Genomic DNA, 14659 nt, shown 5'->3' on the forward strand with positions numbered 1-14659 from the left:
TCTGACTTAAAAAAGTTACTGCACCTTAATCTGAATCCACAAGAATCCAAACCTAGATTCTTTTTCTAGAGATTTCCTTTTCTCTCCCTAAGAATCAGATAAATATGCACACCCAGCAATCTGGCAAATGGGTAAGGCCACTGCCCAGTTAGGCTAAAAGACAACCAACTCACGCTGAATCATAGGAAAAGCACCTCTGGATACAGACTCAGTTAGGTTTCAGTAGGTGAGCAGGTCTGGACATATTCTTTGTTTAAAGGAATAATCTAGTAAGGGGAGTCAGAATCTGTCACAGAGATAATCTAGAGAAAAATATATGAAAAATCATTTAAATTTGCATGCTTAATTTTAAGAAGGCCAGGCATAAGTATGTATGGCTAACTACGTGACATGCATTACAAATGAGCAAGTCATCCATAATCTAAGATAAAATATACTAGAATAAATTTAAGCTTGAAAATTGAGAATGGTCAGCTGTTCAACTAACATGCCACTTAATGTAGTGGTAGTAATTGTCTAAGCAGCTGATGATGGTACTTTCTGTACAGAGTCCTTCTCAAAATGGCACTCGTCATTTCAGAAATGGATTGAGGGCTTTTGACTTAGATTTAAAGACTTAGTTCGCAACGATAATTCATGTGAAACTGTTTAAAGAGGCTCACTTAACCTTATCACTGAGTGCACAGCTGCTTCTTTTTCCTTGTCTTGTTGCTATCATTTTCTTCTCTTCTTCATTGTACTGTGGGAGGTGGGCACTACCCTTCAGGAGGTCAGATTCATTCAAGAGCTGCAATTTCCCGGTCCCTATTATAGACTAATTTGCAACTGTGGGGATAATTATAGTGATAATTATACAATGATGGAAATACAGTTTTATATATTTCAACAAACAGCATGCAGAATTTTATGTAGCTGTGTTATACAAATAGAAACATTCTGGAACTGTGCAGATTGTATAACTGGAAGAAACTCTGCAAATTGGAAAACTTTTATAAATGTTCATAATTGTTATAATCTCTGTAATTCATTCAGCAGCACTGGGGCTGACCCTACAATATAACAAGGATTTTCCCCTCCTGCCCTCTCTCCTTTTGTAGTTTTAACTATAGTGTTAGAGCTTGAATTTATTAATTTAAAATCCATCCATTATCAAGAAGCTTCATTCACTCAGTCTTTTATCTCAGAATAAGCAGTAGAAATCAGTGCACCAGGTATTTAAGAGCCAGGCTAACTGCTTGGCTTCATTATAAGCAAGGGCCTGAACTGAGCAAAACCATATGAAGCTAGTCCTCTGAACAGTTTTGGAAATATGAAGCCAACAATGGAAGACAATTTTTAGTGAAGCAGAGTGCTTTAAAGAAAAGCAGATTTAGAGCTGTTGGATTTTTTAAAATGGAAGGCTAATGCTCTTTTAGTATGCAAAGAAGTGCTTGGCAAATTATTGTTCAAGGAAATTGACCAGTCAGAGGAATTTCAGACTGGAGAAGCTGTTAAGTAGTGAAACCATCAGCCTAGAACAATGATGGAGTACTCTTTCTGGAAGGTTTTTAAATGGGGGCTGGCTGGTGCCTGTCATGGGTGATTTGGTGGATTTCTGCACTAAGCCAAGTGTTGAACTAGTTATTCTATAAGATTCCTTCTAACTAATATGAAAATTGTAGGCAGATTTCTTTCTTGCTGCAACAGATACATTCAGTTTCATTGATAGACAGTAAACCAGTGTTCCTCCACCTTGGCAACTTGAAGATGTGTGGACTTCAACTCCCAGAATTCCCCAGCCAGCATGCTGGCTGGGGAATTCTGGGAGTTGAAGTCCACACATCTTCAAGTTGCCAAGGTGGAGAAACACTGCAGTAGACTAACAACAATAATTGCCTTACTGTACAAGTAATTAATAGATTGCAAATCTCTTGCTGCCATCATCATACCTTTGATATTTGATTCTCCAAAGTACTTATTGTAGAGGTGATGTTATTGGAATTGTTTTCCAAATTGGAGAGGTGAAGAATTTTCTGCTTCTGAAAAAAAGTGGTCTTCCATGGAACTGAAAATTAAGAAAATGAAGCAAAGAATAACAATAAAGTAGAAGCAATGCCAATTATGCCTCCTAATTCATAAAATATGTACCCAGGTGGTTTTCATTTCCATTGAAGAAAAATGAAATATTGGTTAGAGTCCCCAAAGTAGTGGTGAAAAAAGTTTTATCCAAGTTCCACTTGTCCATTTCCTCTAATCTTGCAATAGTTTCAATAATGAAAACATGCATATGACTGTATATCTGACATATTCAGTATTGGATTATAAAGAAATAATGAACATTAGATACAAAGAGTTCTAATCAATGAATTCAGAAAATGCATTTGGAATGACTATGCTTTAGAAATCTAACAATTCCAGTTTAACTGCTTTAGAAAGTGTACAGTATAATATAAAAGTAGGGCAAATATTTTTTTAGGAAATATGCTTGGGGAAAGTGTTCCTCTGAGATAACAGGACTGCTATAAAACAATATTAAATAATAAATGTATGGAATAGCATAAAATGCCACTGTATCATTATTTCCAGATTTGTCATGAAATATGTATACTGTTATGGCCAACAATTATAGCCACTGAAAAATAGTATAGATTTTGAAGTATTAATCTCTAGCAATAATTCAAAATGTTGCCTTCCCTAAATTGATGATAACATCAAAAGTAAGTCCTAAAGGAGTTAAGAAAGTGAACCAGTTCAAATAATACTTGGATTTATATCAGAATTAATTTTGTGCATGAATGTCATGGAAATGTTGTATTACTAGTTACATCTTCTATTTAGGTCTTTGTTTGCTAGTACTCCTGTGCCACTTCAACTCTTCCAACTGTAAGTGGCTCATAAAGAAAGAATGCAGTAATAGAGCACTGTAGGAAAATATGACAACCATGAAAAAAACATACAAAATCGTAACCCAAGCCCAATAACCATACACATAACCATGCATTAATGAACCATCACATACGATTCAGCACTTAAAATTCATGGCACTAGTGTTCTCAGTCATCCCAGGTACAATCTGTGCCTCAGTCCCTGAATTTTCTTTTTAACAGCCAGCTTTCCCAGAGCTTTCTAATAATCAGGAGTGAGGGCACAAATCTTATTTCTTGTAGGAAGGCATTTCACAAGAGGGGAGTTCCTGCAGGAAATGGTCACCCCTGAGTCCCTTCCAGCTGTACTTCATAGGAGTGAAGGACTCTTGGCAAGCACTCTCTGCAGGCACACTTTGGACAAGCAGATTCTGTATAATGGAAATGGTCTCTTAGATAGCCTCAAGCCATGTAGGATTACAAAGGAGATAGCTAACCCTTTGAATTGTACTTGGACATTCCTACAGTACTGGTGTTACGTGGGAATACTGAGTTGTCCATGTTATCACATTGGCTATATTGCATTTTGCACTAGTTGCAATTACTAGATTGTCTTCAAGGTCAATCCCATGTAGTGCACTTTAAAGTAGCCTACTTGTGAGATGACAAGGGCATGAGTGACTGCTGCCAGTGCCTCCTGTTTCAGAAACACCTCACCTGGCACACCAATTGTTGCTGGCAGGGGACATTCATAGCCACACCTTCCGTTTGCTTGTCTAACAGGAACAAAGAAACCAGGAGAACTTCCAGATATGTGTGTGTGTGTGTGTGTGTGTGTGGTTTTTAAAAGGAAGATAAAAATGAATACAAACTAATATAATGTAAGAAGGAAAAAAGAAAAAGAAAGAAATTAGAGAGAAAGCTGAAAGTACAAGAAAGGAAAAAAAGTAAAAGAAAAGTAGAAAAGAAAGAAAAAAGATACAAAGAAGTTGTAATCATGTTGTAACCATGGAGTAAGAGGTAAATTTATAATTGTACTTATAACTACTGTAAAGAAGATGAGAAGCCACTTTAATTTCTTTGAGAACCTCCAGACTATGTACGAGCTCTTCTGGGAAGCAGAAGTTGAAGTATTTGCTTGAGTTGTGTGTCAGCCCATTTCTCCACATTCAGACCTTACATTCTCCAGGCATTAGATCATGATTTCTACTGCATCTCCCATTTGGCCTTTAAAAGGGGCAGATCTAGAGGAAGCCTCCACTTGCCTTAATATGGGACTGGACAACCAGTTCCATCAGTTGCAAGTTGGGCCACAAATTTCCTTTAGTACAATTGCTGAAACATGTGATTAACTACCAGTAAGCCACACTGCTTTTAGTGAGAAAGCCAAGTCAAATCTCAGCTTTCGCAAACCAAGAAAACATAACTTCTCCCAAACAGAATAATGAGCCCCAAATCTCATTTTTCCCCCTCTGATGATGTCAATATATATAATTGTCCTGTGCTCTTCCTACATCTACTTTGGCTACATTGTTCTTAAGTGCAGTCTTGGCTGGTGAAAAGTTGTTTACTTCTGGTTAGATTAATGTCTTATGATAGTCAACATGAGTTTCATTTTTCATCCTTTGGGCTTGCACTGTAATTGCTACACAAGGGGAACTAGCTTCTGTTTAATTCTCTGTTCTAACCCATCAGCAATATACACCCTGACTGCATCTTGTAAAATGCTTGGGAAAATATACTTCTCAGGTGAAATTGTCCTTCACCTTCACCCAGAGCAAGTGTGGTGATTGATTAATGATCTCAAGAAATGTAATAACCCTCCCAATTTCTTCAGATGTTTGATAATTTGTTTACTTTGAATTACCAAGATGATCAACCTTTGCAGTGCAACATAATAGATTAAATCAGCTCAAACCAAGGGAAGTAGGCTTTAATTAGCCCCAAACCTTCTTCAGACAGCATGAAAATTTTGCCTGAAAGATAAATTAAATTTTAATTTTAATATGTTGCATGCAGCTATGTCTGCTTGTTCTCTTGTTAAACTATGAGGGACCCAGTTCACACTGAAGTCCCCAGCATGACCTTAATCCTTTACTATTGCTATAGTCCCAGTCCAAAATAGCATGAAAGTAGAAGGTTCAAAGGCAAACATTTTTGTATTATAGAAGTTGAAGAAATAGGGAGGCTGAGTTTAAAGCTACTTTACTTCTGTGCTAGAACTTGATCTAAACCATAATAGTTTTTGATTTGTTTTTGTTTTCGATTCTGAAAGTTTTGCACATTATATTTACAGTATTTATGTCAATCATTATTATTTATTAAATGTGTACACTGCCCAGCTCCCAGAAACTCTGGGGGCTTCACAAGTAAAAACATAGGGAAAAAAAATAGAACAATACAACAGCAAAGACAAAGAAGAAAGGATGGCAAGAAGCAGACCCACACTTCCCAGAAGGGGCTTCAAGGACCCTCACCAAAGGCCTTGACAAAGAACCAGAGCTTCAAGGCCCTCTGAAATACCAGCAGGGTGGGAGCCACCTGGATTTCAAGAGGAACCACATTCCAGAGGACAGGCATTGCGACACAGAAGGCACACTTCTGCAGTTTTGATAAATGGCAATGTTTAATCAAAAGAACCTGGAGCACAAATCAGCTGGGCAGATACTGTGGGAGATAGGCGGTCCCTTAAGTAACCAGGCTCTAGGCCAGTAATGGCGAACCTTTTGGGCTAAGCATGTCAAAAATTCAGAAAATGCCTAACTTGACTCTGCTGGCGTGTCACCTGCCCCCAAACAAAAGACAATTCTTTACATATTTATTTTTTAAAAATACACTCCAATCGTGTGTGGTGCTATGTATTATAGAAAGAAGCATCCAATAATTGCAAAAATGAGATAGAGGTAAAACAAACTCAGTTGCTTTGGTAACTCAAACAGGGAGAATAGTTGTTGGGTGTTGGTGAATGCTGCCACATCACCCAAAACATCATCGCATGTCACATTTGATGTGTGTCATAGGTTCACCATCACTGCTCTAGGATATGCTATTTCACTAGCTATTTACTATTAAATAAATATGATAATATTTATTATTTATTATTTATTTATTTACTAGCTACATTTGACTCTAAAAAAATTATTTTGACAAAGCTTTTCTGGTGATGTTTCATACTGCCTTAGACAAAATTCTGGGACTCATTTCCACTGGTAATCTAGGGCTAGAAAAATTTGGATGGCTGCTAGATGAAAGCAAAAGGATACAGAGAACTAACCTTCTGTTGTCATTTAGTGGTTCAGATTTTAGTAGCTCAGATCTGGTAGCCCTAGAAAATGAGCTACTTAATAAATCTTATATGTGACCTACTAACCACTTTTAGCCTTGTACGCATCTATCTCCTATTTGATTGCTGGTGCTAAACCATATTTCTGATAATGTAGTCTAATGCCTGGTTATGAAGGATCCTATAGCAGGTTGGATTAGAGCAGCAACTCAACCTCAGCAACTTTAAGATGTCTAGACTTCAGCAGTCAGAAATCCCAGCCAGCATGCCGGTTGCACTAGAGGACTTGTTCAAAGTGAAGCATATTTCTGCAAAGAATAATTCATTAGTATCTGTATAAATAAGTACAAATTTTGATAGCACTTACTACAGCTAGGATAAATATGTCTATATTATTACTCTTTCTTTAGTGTGCGTGTATGTGTGTGTGTGTTTGTGTGTACACAGTGTAATCGTACGCTTTAAATATCTTGTAAGATTCTCATCTTTTTTTCCTCCCTTCTGTTTCTCTGAAGTAGTCAGTGCTGGAACTGGCACGAAAATTTATTATAATTGTGCAGCAAAATTTATAATCCCTGCAAATACTCCATCCCTAAAGTTTGGTTTTCAGATTCTTTTCCCATTTTCAGTGCAATATTCTCAGCTCTCTTTTTAGAGGATTTATTTTGCTCCTAGACTGTTTTCTCTGTATAGCTTACCAAAGGTACATAGCCAGGTTTTAGGTTAGTTATTTCTTTCACTTGAAGAAATAAGTCACTAGTATTTTTCTTTTTCATTACCTCAGATAGTTTATGCATTATTTTATTCCCTTTATATTCCTGTTATCTTGTTTAGTTTGCTGCCCAAAGTATTAGAGAGGTATAATTTAGTCCTTTGGATGCTGTTCAAAGACTGAAACTTCTTAGACTGAAACTTCTCTGTTATTTAATGTCTCTCCTCCCCCCCAACCTTTGTTGTACAATGAAAAATATAAAGAACTATTAGATTAGGAGCAAACATCTATTGGTCCCACCTGCCTCCAATATTATGGCATGTTCTACAGGAGAGTAGGCTGGAAAGACTTTTAGGTACATAAATGGTTTCAACACTATTTTGCAGATCTGGGCTGCAGTAAAGTGTTGAAGTTTTCAGAATCTTTCTTGCATCTAGTAATCATCTACATTTTTGCAGCACAGAACTAATAGGCATAAAGGCAACCCACCTGCAAAGCATGTATACGTATGAAAATCGTTTCAGAGATTCCGGTATTGGCAGAATATGTTGCAGCAACAGAAGTTTTCCACTGTCCTCCAATAGTACATTCAGTTTCCAATATTGCTATCAGTCTTTTTGGGTAAGCATTGTAGGGCTAGAGTTTTTCACCTGAATGCACCTACATCACTTTTTATTTATATATACATTTAATGATGAATACAATAAGATGTTACCAAAGACCTGTACGTGTAGAGAAACTGGGTGTGGGAACTGCACACAGACCCATGTCCTCAACCCTGTTTATCCCTATGTGCAGAACACCTATATAACTCTGTTATATGGTAATTATGTAATTCTGTGCAATTAATTATTATATGAGTTGTTCACTTATAATTAAATAATAAAAATAACAAGTAGGTGGCTTGTATAGGTTTGCTCCAGCAACAAGAAGGATTCCTGCCAAAATATTGCTTCACTGCTGTTCCCTATATTTCTTGTAGTCATTTCTGGGAAAGCAACAACAACAACAACAACAACACCTTTTTAGTGGTCATCTTTTACAGTCTATCAAGGTCCTGCACAAAGGGCCAGATAAATCATAAATCAAATCCACTTACTATCACACTTGCCCACTAAACCATACATCAGGCTTTTACTTTTTGACCTGGATAACAAAGGAAACAAGGTAGCTATATCTAAGTCAGTCCAATTGTCACATGTAACCAGTATGTATGTATGTATGTATTTAATTTGTATGCCGCCCATCTCCCCCAACGGGTGACTCTGGGCGGCTCAGTATACCTCATGTAATAGTGCAGTATCAAGGGAATACTACTCATAATTGTCAGACCCAGTCTGGAATCAAGGAACTCACACCAACATAACATGGATCCAAGACAGGGCTGTTGCAGAACTTGTTTCAGTAAAGAATCTCCCATTTGAAGGGGGAATGCCTCAAATACCTTTACTCCCCACTCAGTCTTAGGCTGAAGCTAAGAAGCCTTATTTGCTAGGTCAGATTCTGCAAAACTGTAAGGTTTTGTCAAGAATTTCCCTCTACAAAAGCAACTCCTTTGTCTTGATATCATCTTGCTTTCCCCATATTACCACCAGATTCATGATGAGTACAAATACTTGGGTATCGCCAAGAAGACCATTTCATCATTGACATGCGAGGATCAGTCTAAAGTTCATTAATAATCTTGTGGAGGATAATAGGACAGATCATATGAAATTAATGTTCCAACTCTTGAATTATATCTCCAATAGCAAGGTGATTGCAGCCAACTCTTATTTAACATTCTCTGAGATGCTTGCTATTCATGAAGCAAATTTTATTTTGTCTTAACCACATTTTAAGATCATCAGAGACTAATTTCACATTCTTTAAAGCAAAACTCAACTGATTTATAATGTACAGAATGTTCAAATTAGTTAATTCAAAACTTATGTAAATAATTTATGTCAGTTTCATATGAATCCTTCCGTTTTCTATAAAAAAAGGATTACTAAGAGTAAGAGTTCATTTGATTCCTCTAAAACCTCTAACAGAGGTAGAGCTTCAGAACAGCAACAACATGAGGACTAAAGTGCTAAATGACAAATACTTTAGTTGAATAAATTGCAAAGCAACACACTGACATAAATCAAGTTCAGGTTTCTATTATACAAACGTTTTTTTAAAAAAGTTTCATCAGAAATGAGTTGATCCAAAGTAATATTATAAATCATACAGTCAGAACATTGAAAGGATGTTAGAGGTCATCTTGTCCTACTCCTTGTTCAATGCAGAATCCATTAGAATATCTTTGAGAGATGATCCTCTAGCTTCTATTTAAAGACCTGCAGCAAAGAATTCACCACTTGATGTGGCAGCCTGTCCCCTGGCTGATAGTTCATAGCATCAGGAAGTTTCCTCTGACATCTACTTCCTTGTAATTTTAATTCACCGTCACTAGTCCTGCCCTCCAGGTCAACAGAGATTAAATATACTCCTTCTTTTGTGTTTGAAAGGTGATTGGCTAAAAGTCACCAGGTGAAGTGTTTCCATGGCTAAAAATGGTCTAGAGCCTGGGTCTCTCCACTCCTAGTCCAACAGCTTAACCACTGTATCACAATGACTCTCCAACCTACCCAGATACTTCAACCATGCTTCATATGGCTTGGTTCCTAGAGCTGTCATCACCTTGGTACTTGTCTTCTGAACTTGTTTCAGTTGTCATCCAGAAATAGACCCTGTAGTCCAAGTGGGCTCTGATCAGGGCACAGTAGACTAGAATAATTATTCCCCTTTTATGATTTTCTCAATTTAATTCAGTTACATTGTTCAAAGGCATCCCACACATACCAACACAGAGGACACAGTCTGCGTTTCTTCTGGGAAGCAATATCACTTTATGGGACACAGGGGATATGCCTTCTCTGTGGTGGCCCCTGCCCTTTAAAACAATCTTTTCCCCTGACATACAGTTGGCCCTGACCCTGCTGGCCTATAGAAAGTTGATTAAGACATGGCTTTTTCCCAGGCCTCAGGGTCACCATACAAAGAACTTCACTATCCCCAGTTGAGGAGCCATCGAAGATTTCAGTTCCAATTGCCATTTGTTGTTTAGTAAGTTTTAGTGAGATAAGTTGTCTGCATTGGTTGAGAATGGTTTTTCCCCCCTTCTTTTCTTTTTGTATGCTGCCTGAGCTTGTCATGAGCTTGGCAACCATATAAACGGTTGAATGAATAAATAAATGAATAAATATATATAAGCACCCTAGTATGAAAATAAACTTACTGCTGTATAGTAGATTAGATTTCTTCAGCAGTAGAAATCAAAGAATGGATTGCTATGGCTGTAGTAGTCAAATATTTGTAAGGGAAAATCATTATTGTCTGCTAGTATTTAAGAGCACAATTGGTGCTTTATGGATCAATAAAAATGGGTGTGTGTGTGTGTGTGTATATGCATGTTCATTCATATATGCATGTCTGTCATGCTTTTTGTTGCTAGATATCTGTAAATATGAAATATAGAAAGAAATGGTTTTTTTTTAATGATCCTTCCTGTTTCCAGATTAAACAATGTTAGTTAGCTAACAAGACTGACTGGGGGTATCTCGGCATATATCACTCATTTAGATTATCTTTGAAATCTCTGTGATTAAGGGTATCTTGTAGGAACAGCAAAATTTTGAAGAAGTTGAAAGCTTCATAACAAAAATATCATGGCCCACTTGCTAACTAGCACTTTAACGTTTCTTAATCATGAAAGATCTGTCAGGTATTGTTTTTGTAGTCCCCACCTTTTCAGCTTTAAAGAAGATTAAATTTTAGAGCTTTGGGATGCAATATGAAGAGGCAGAATCACACATCACTGTACACCCCTGGAGTTCCTTAATATTAAACTACTTACTTTGCAGAGTGTTATTATGTGTTCCTGTTGTTGTAATTGCTGCTGTTCTATCCCAAGTTGCATGTTTTGGGAACACAAAGCTGAACACTCTCTTTGCCTGGTCAAAACTCATAGATAGATGTCTGGTGGGAAAAACAAAGGGTGTGACTGGAAGCTATAAAGTCACCATACAAAGAACTTTACTATCGGAACTGGTTTTATATATAATAGTCTTCCCTTTCCTTTCAGATATAAAGACAAATAAAAGAAAACTTCATAAAAATATTTTTCTAAGATATGTCCGTGTGTTTTTTTATTTTATTCAATGTGCATGGTGGCCACCCATCTCAGCAAGTGACTCTGGGTGGCAAACAATCTTAAAATAAATTAAAAACAAATTCCCTTTTATTCAATTTGTATGGCCACCCATCTCAGCAAGTGACTCTGGGTGGCAAACAATCTTAAAATAAATTAAAAACAAATTCCCATCATCACAAATGAAAAAATTATGCTACCTATCATTAGGCATGTGCTCTTTATTCAAATGGTTTATTCTTTGGAAATGTTTAAATGTCCTCAGTTTTAAGAGAACAGTGAAAAATAGGGGGGGGAAACAATATTATTTGCTTCCCAGCTTTAGCTAATGGACATTAACATTTTTCTCTACTTTTTTCCCAAACAGATCGAGCTGTTTTCTTCTAACTGTTGCAAAAATGTGTCAGCCATTAAGCATACATGAAAATTCAAATGTAATGACAGTAAGAAATACTTAGATATTAACACTTCTCAGTATAAAAACAGAAGACAATGTTCAATAAACATAAATCTCTCACACACATATACAGATACAAATGCCCTAGTCTGCCTCTGTTTCTTCCAAGTATCACTTCCGAAAAAACAGAGGTTGAATTTGGATGGTTAAAAAAAAAACCCTATAACTATACAACAAGTCATTTTATCCAAAAAGTTTGCTACATATAGAAAGTTAATGTTAATTTGTTCATGTTCCTCCTGTTATTTGACTGGTGAAATACGAAATGAAAAATTGTGTTGTTTTGCTGAGAACGTTTATTCACTGCAGCCTTGTGTTATCTCATACATTTACAAAGACTGTATAAAGGTTATGAGATGAGGAGAGGTTGGAATGATGGTTGTTAACTCTACATGTTCATCAGCATTTCTAGTTGAGACAACAAATGTATCAATTTTATTGGCACAATGGTAATATCTGTCATGGGCCCCTATTTTTGTCTCTCTCAAAGCCTAGTACTAAAAGCCTAGTCAGTTCTATTCAGAAAGTCTAATGAATATGGGGAAATTATCAGTAGGACAAGCTAGTCTTACGCGGGGTCTTCAGGGCCTCGAGGTTCTTATGGTCCGTCCACACCTCGAATGGTTCAGCTGCCCCCTCCAGTAGATGCCTCCACGTGGCCAGTGCCCACTTGACTGCGTACGCCTCTTTCTCCCACACCATCCACCTCCTCTCCGTCTCAGTGAATTTGCGGGAGGCGTAGGCGCATGGGTGGATGGCCCCCTCCGGGCTGGGCTGGAGCAGGACTGCCCCCGTTGCCACGTCTGACGCATCTACTTGGATTATAAACCGCCGATCTGGGTCGGGATGGCGCAGGATCGGCTCCGCTGTGAACCGCCGTTTTAGCTCCTCAAACGCCCCCTGGCATTCTGCAGTCCACGCAAGTGTCATGCTGGGCTTGGGGGGTTTTCCAGTGCCCTTGGTTTTTAGCAGGTCTGTTAGGGGAAGGGCGATTTGGGCGAAGTTCAGGATAAACTGTCTATAGAAGTTCGCAAACCCTAGGAAGCTTTGAAGTTGCCTCGGGGTTCGCGGCGCTTCCCAGCCCAGGACATCCTTTACCTTCGCCGGGTCCATCTCAATTCCCCGGCTGGATATTCGGTAGCCGAGGTAGTCTAGTTGCTCTCGATGGAACTCGCATTTCGATAGCTTCGCGTACAGCTGTGCCTTCAGCAGTCTCTGGAGCACCGTGCGCACCAGGCTCACGTGCTCCGCCAGGGTTTCGGTGTAGATGAGGATGTCATCCAGGTAGACCAGGACGCCCCGGTAGAGTAGGTCGTGCAGCACCTCATTTATTAGCTGCATAAATACCCCTGGGGCCCCTTTTAATCCGAACGGCATCACGGAAAATTGGTAGCTTCCGAGCGGCGTGTTGAACGCCGTTTTCCACTCATCTTTAGCGCGGATCCTGACCCTGAAGTAAGCTTCGCGCAAGTCCAGTTTTGTGAACACCCTCCCCTTAGACAGGTGCGACATCAAGTCCTTCATCAAGGGGAGGGGGTATTTGTACTCGGTGCTGATTGCGTTCAGCCCCCGGTAGTCCACGCACATTCGGAGCGAGCCATCCTTCTCCCAGAATAGTACCGGGGCCGCTAATGGTGACTTCGCGGGTTGGATGAATCCCCGCGCTAGGTTCTTGTCTATGAACTCCCGCAGAGCCCCCATCTCCCTCCTTGACAGGGAGTACATTTTCAGCTTAGGCAGAGTCGCCCCTGGCTCTAACTCGATGGCGCAATCACTGGGCCGGTGTGGAGGGAGCTGGTCGGACTCCTTCTCCCCGAACGCTGCCGCCAGGTCTCGATACTGCCTCGGGATTCCGCCGCCCGTCATGGGTTCCCCGGACCCTGCCTCTCGCTTTGCAGTTGTCTCGCCAGTCGCCGCTGCCTCCCCATGCCTCGGGATCGTTGCGAGTCTCCGGGGTCCCGGCGCTGCTGCTGCTGCTGTTGCCGCCCGGGTCTCAGGCTCCGTCTGCTCTCGCCCCGTCTCCCGGGGTCTCGGATCCTCTACTTGCCCGTCTGTGGTTGCGGCCGCACCCGTCTCCACGGCTCGGTCCCCTCTGCTCTCGCACTTCGCCGGTCTGTCGACCCCGAACCGCACTGCCTCCGCCATCCAGTCGACCCGTGGGTTCCGTCGCCGCAGCCACACCAAGCCGAGTACCACCGCGTAGTCGGCCACCGGGACCACCACAAATCTTAGTTCTTCCTGGTGACTCCCGATCGTCATCTGGACCGGCTCGGTGTAATACTGAGCTGGCCCCCCCCTGCCAGCGTGCCGTCTAGCTGGCTGAATGCAATGGGCTCCCGGAGGCGCCTCAGCTGTAGTCCGAGCCCCGAGACCACAGCTGGGTGCATCAAGCAGTGGGTGCAGCCTGAATCCAGTAGCGCCCGCAGCTGTGCCTCCCCTCCGGATCTCACCCCCCAGATGTGTATTCTCACCCGGAACGGAGGGCAGTCCTCATCTCCGATTGGGTCCGCGCGCCTCGACTCCCCTGCTCGCACTGGGACGCCGTTCAGTGCGAGCGCGCCTCGTTTCCCGCCAGCTCCGAGTCCTCTCCGGAGGACGCCGTCTCCGGGGTCGACCACCCCCCGCGTCCTTTTTCGGTCACCGCCGCCACTGCCCCCTTCCGCGGTCGGTCGCCGGCCCTTTTCCCGGTCGCACGCGGGGGCTTGACTTCGGGCCGTGGTGAGGCTCCTTCCCGCTCCGTCGGACACTGCGCCACTCGGTGGCCTCTGCCTCCGCACCGGAAGCACAGGTTCGGGGCTCTGGTCGCCTCTCGCCCCCCAGTGGACTGCCGCCGACTGTTCCGCCTTTCCTCGGGGGTTCTCTCCCTCGGCTGGTCCCTCGTCTGGTCCCGTCGCCTCGCGCTTTGTTGGATCTGCCGCCATGCCGATTCCGCCGTTCCGGCCAGCCAGATCCAATCTTTCACTGTGGACGGGTCGTCCCGTCCCAGTGCCCGCTCCAGGATCTCTGGATTGAGCCCCCTCTTAAAATACTTCACCCTCAGGGACTCCGGCCAGTCCGTGAGCTTCTCTGCCAACCTCCGGAACTCCAGGGCTTACTCCGATACCGACTTGCCCCGCTGTCTGAACTGCAGGATGTCGTCCTCCGCCCGCTTGGCGCTCAATGTGTCCTCGAATCTGTCCCGGAGCGC

General features: G+C 41.3%; 1 protein-coding gene across 1 annotated transcript in view; it reads left to right on the forward strand.

Moving 5' to 3' along the window:
* ATRNL1 (attractin like 1) overlaps positions 1–14659 on the forward strand; it is a 578187-nt gene that overhangs the window by 497175 nt on the left and 66353 nt on the right. The window lies entirely within an intron of this gene.

Source organism: Python bivittatus, unplaced genomic scaffold, assembly GCF_059951505.1.
Source record: "Python bivittatus isolate LINGU-HERP-01145 unplaced genomic scaffold, Pbiv_v1 ctg000980_np1212, whole genome shotgun sequence".
Classification (NCBI taxonomy): Eukaryota; Metazoa; Chordata; class Lepidosauria; order Squamata; family Pythonidae; genus Python; species Python bivittatus.